The following is a 5,256-nucleotide window of genomic DNA, read 5'->3' on the forward strand; positions in this document are numbered from 1 at the left end:
ACGTAGGTCAAGTCCTCCTGGACTTCAAGACCTTCCACTGGCAATTGCTCTTTTGGCACACGCAAGCACTTCTTCAATTGAGACACATGAAAGACATCATGCACAGCTGACAAATTCTCGGGCAAACTGAGCTGATAGGCCACTTCTCCACGTCTTGCAAGAATCTGATACGGACCGATGTAGCGGGGTGCTAGCTTGCCTTTCACTCCGAATCTTCTGACTCCTCTGATCGGTGACACTTTCAGATAGACAAAGTCTCCGACTTCGAAACTCAGCTCTCTTCTTCTTGTGTCTGCATAGCTTCGCTGTCTTGATTGCGCTATCTTCAGATTCTCTCGGACCATCTTGATGTTCTCTTCGGCTTCAAGCAAAATGTCTGGCCCAAACACTTGCTTTTCTCCAGGCTGATCCCATTGCAACGGAGTTCTACAACTCCTTCCATAAAGCGCCTGAAATGGTGACATCTTCAAACTGGCCTGGTAACTGTTGTTATAGGAAAACTCTGCATAAGGCAATCTCTTATCCCATCCGGACTGATCTTGCAACGCACAGGCTCTCAACATGTCTTCAAGAATTTGGTTGGTTCTTTTGGTCTGGCCATCTGTCTGCGGATGATAAGCTGAACTGAAATTCAGATGCGTGCCCAAAGCTTCATGCAACTGCTGCCAGAAATGAGAGGTGAACTGCGTTCCTCTATCTGACACTATCTTCTTTGGCACACCATGAAGACAAACGATCCGAGACATATACAACTCTGCCAATACGGCACTGCTGTAGTTGGTCTTGACAGGTATGAAGTGGGCTGACTTGGTCAAACGGTCCACTACTACCCAGATAGAATCGTAGCCGGCTCGAGTGCGAGGCAATCCGACTATGAAATCCATACCAATTTCATCCCATTTCCACTGAGGGATCTGCAACGGTTGCAACAATCCGGCAGGTCTCTGGTGCTCTGCCTTAATTCTTCGGCAACTATCGCACATAGCCACATGCTTTGCGATTTCCCTCTTCATTCCGTACCACCAGAATTTCTTCTTCAGATCCTGATACATCTTCTCACTGCTAGGGTGAATCGAGTAAGCTGTCTCATGAGCTTCCTTGAGAATCAACTCCCGAATGGACTGGACATTGGGAACACACAAGCGGTCTTTGAACCATATCACACCTTCTGCATCTTCTCGAAAATCTTTGCCTCTGCCATCTAGAATCAGTCGCCGAATCTCACTGATTTTCTCATCATTCTTCTGCGCTTCTTTGATTTCGCGCTCCAAGGTAGGTTCCAACTCAACTGTGACTCCTCGCGAATTGTTCAGAAATCCGAGACTCAACCTGTCGAACTCTTTGGCCAACTCATAAGGCATCGGACGAGCGACCATCAGGTTGACTTGACTCTTTCTGCTCAAAGCATCTGCTACTACGTTTGCTTTGCCTGGATGGTAATGAATCTCCAACTCATAGTCTTTGATCAACTCTAACCATCTTCGTTGCCTCATGTTCAACTCTGACTGAGTGAATATGTACTTCAGACTCTTGTGGTCTGTGTAAACATCGCATTTCTGTCCATACAAATAGTGCCTCCATGACTTCAGTGCGTGAACCACTGCTGCCAACTCTAGATCATGGATTGGGTAATTCTTCTCATGAACCTTCAGCTGTCGGGACGAGTATGCCACAACTCTTCCCTCTTGCATCAACACACATCCCAAACCTGTGTAACAAGCATCACAATACACCGAGAAGGGCTTGTGCACATCAGGCAAGACTAGGACAGGCGCTGTAGTCAACTTCTCTTTCAGCGCTTCAAAGGCCTCTTGGCATTTCTGGGTCCACTTGAACTCAACTTTGTTGCCTAGCAACGCTGTCATTGGTTTCGCAATCTTCGAAAACCCTTCAATGAATCGCCGATAATATCCGGCCATTCCAATGAAACTCTTGATTCCTCTAGCATCTGTTGGCGCTTTCCAGTTCAAAATGTCTGCCACTTTCTTCGGATCCACAACCAATCCTTCTTTATTGATTATGTGACCCAAGAACAGGACTTCACTGATCCAGAACTCACATTTGCTCAACTTTGCATACAACTGGTGCTCTCGCAATCTCTGCAACACCATCCTCAAATGATCTGCGTGCTCTTCTTCGCTTTGAGAATAAACCAGAATGTCATCAATGAATACCACCACAAACTTATCAAGGTAATCCATGAATACACTGTTCATCAAGTTCATGAAGAACGCTGGCGCATTGGTCAAACCAAAAGACATCACTGTGAACTCATACAAACCATACTTGGAAATGAATGCCGTCTTCGGAATGTCCGAAGGTCGGATCCTGAGCTGATGATAACCTGACCTCAGATCAATCTTGGAGAACACACTGGCTCCTCTCAACTGGTCGAACAGATCTTCAATTCTAGGCAAAGGATACTTGTTCTTGATCGTGACCTCATTCAAAGCTCGATAATCAATACACATCCTCTTGGTGCCATCTTTCTTCTCCACAAACAGGACGGGGGCGGCCCAAGGCGAGGTGCTTGGCCGGATGTAACCTTTCTCTGACAGCTCATCAATTTGCTTCTTAAGTTCATCCAACTCTGGTCCAGATATTCTGTAAGCTCTCTTAAAGATAGGGGCGGTTCCGGGAAGAAGCTCTATGGCAAATTCAACTTTCCGCTCTGGTGGCATACCCGGTAAGTCCTTTGGAAACACATCCGGGAACTCAGACACAACCTTGATCCTCTCAATTGGGTCTGCTACACTGCTGTCAACAGCTATCTGATAACAACTTCCTTTCTTTGGCTCAGGTGGGACTAACTCGGTCACCACTTCCTCTCCTAGTGGAGACACCAACTTGATTGTCCTTTTATCACAACTGATAACTGCCTGATACTTATCTAGCCAATTCATCCCTAGGATGACATCTATTCCCTGAGTACCCATTACTATAAGGTTGGCGGGAAACGTTATCCCCCTTATTTCCACACTTATATTCAAACAAATGCTATCGGCTCGAATTCTACCACCGGCTGAGTCAATTTGAATGGGGGTTGACATGGTAGTAATTGGAAGATTATGTGCTTCTACCCATGATGTAGTAATGAAAGAATGCGTTGCTCCAGTATCAAATAATACTTCTGCAATATGGGAGTCGACTGGGAACATACCTACTATCATGCCGGGGGTCTCCTGAACTGCTTCAGCTTCCAAGTGGTTCAGTCTTCCATGATTATAGCGCGGCTGAGAGCGATTGCCTGCTCCAGGCTGAGGCACATTCTGCTTTGCTGGGGCACTGGGGCCTGACTGCTGCTGGGCTGCCTTCTTCGGACATTGCATCACCCAGTGGCCTTGCTCTCCACAATGGAAACATGCTCTGTTTCCAACCTGAGCTGGTGCTGCCTGACTGTTCTGCTGGCTTGCTGGGGCAGGAAGACGAGGTGCCTGCTGATTCTGCCTCTGAAACTGACCTCCTGACTGATTGCTCTGACGGTTCTGGTACTGATTCTGAGGGTACTGCCTTTGAAACTGTTGATGCTGCGGAGGTGGACGCTGGTTCTGCCTGAACTGCTGAGGTTGATTGCCTGAGAAACGAGGACGATTGCTGCTTCCAGGCTGGGGTCCACTGATCTTGCGCTTACGATCTTCCATCTCCTTATGCTTCCTTTCTGTCATGATTGCTCTGTCAATCAGGTGCTGGAATGTCGGGAAGGTGTGATTCATCAGTTGGTACTGAAGAGGGTCAACCAAGCCTCTCAGGAAACGGTACTGTCGCTTGGCGTCGGTGTTGACATCTTCAGGAGCATAGCGAGACAATTGCAGAAACTTGTCCCGGTACTCACTGACAGACAATGGCCCTTGCTTGAGGGCCAGGAACTCCTCCTTCTTCACTGTCATCAGACCTGCAGGAACATGGTACTGACGAAAGCTACCTCTAAACTCTTCCCAGGTGATGGCGTCAGGATGGGCATGGGTGGCGAGGTAAGACTCCCACCATGACTGGGCTGCTCCTCTCAACAGACGGGGACCATACAGAACCTTCTCCCTGTCATCGCACTGAGCGGTATGCAACTCCCGCTCCACAGTGCGCAGCCAATCTTCAGCATCCATAGGATCAGAAGAATGAGCAAACGTTGGTGGATGACCTCTCATGAATTCAGCACGCTTGTCTCTGGGCATCTGAGGCATCTGAGGCTGAGGTGGGGCCTGCTGCTGTTGTTGCTGCTGCTGCTGAATGGCGGCCAAAGTCTGACCGATGGCTTGAACTGCCTGAGTTTGCATCAGAAACATCTGCTCGATCGACATCGGGGGCGGGGGCGGCAGGTGCTGCTGCTGGGGCACCTCCTCCTGTTGAGCGGCTCGCTCCTGCTGAGCACGCCTTCCTCCTCTGCGCCTGTTCTCTGACATCTGCAGAATGCAACCACACATCAGAACTGATCTGGCAAATCTTGCAGCATAAGGAAAGAGAATAGAATTCTTCAACAGCACTGAACAGATGAGCATCTTCACTGATCTCCAACACAGACCACACAGCTTCTCAGATAAAGAGGAGAGTGGAATAAAAGGGGTTTCCCAACTATATAACTAACTCCATTAACATAATAGATAAACCAAAATGCAGGGGATACCCACACTCTGGTAACAGTCATTACAAAGATCCAAACCAAACATAGTTCATCATGACAAACATAAATGCACAGGATATAGCAAACTACCCTGTCTAACTAAGACTAACTAAGACCGAAACCAACGCTAAGACTGAAGCTTCTACGTATGCATTTCGTATTAATTACAAGATCTAACTCTAACGATCTATGGTTCTAGAGTTATCTTGGTCTTGCAGGCGGGATTGCCATAAGACTGGTGTCCACGCTGAGGTGAGCGGTACGGGTGCTGAGTCCCAACGGGAGCGGGGGAACCACCATCCAAGTGACGACGTTCCGCGCGCTCAGCCCGCAGCAGGGCGATCTCAGCACGAGCCCTACTCAGCTCGTCTAATGCATGGTCCAGCTCCGTGTTTAGCACGGCGGCTAGGTTGACTGTGCTGCTCAACCTAGGATTGCCCTCACCGACAGGTGAGACAATCACGCCTCCTGTGCTGCCAGATGGACGACGGGGGTAATACTTCAGGTCAAGACCATCAGCTGCCCCACCGAAAACCGAGCAGTAGTGCGAAAGCGCACGCCGTGCAGCATCTTGCATGGCTGCCTCAGCTGAGTCCCGTTCAGAGATAGAATAGTGCTCTGAGCAGGCCTCCGCACCCTGG

The sequence above is a fragment of the Zea mays genome, chromosome 9 (genome assembly GCF_902167145.1).
Source record: "Zea mays cultivar B73 chromosome 9, Zm-B73-REFERENCE-NAM-5.0, whole genome shotgun sequence".
NCBI lineage: Eukaryota > Viridiplantae > Streptophyta > Magnoliopsida > Poales > Poaceae > Zea > Zea mays.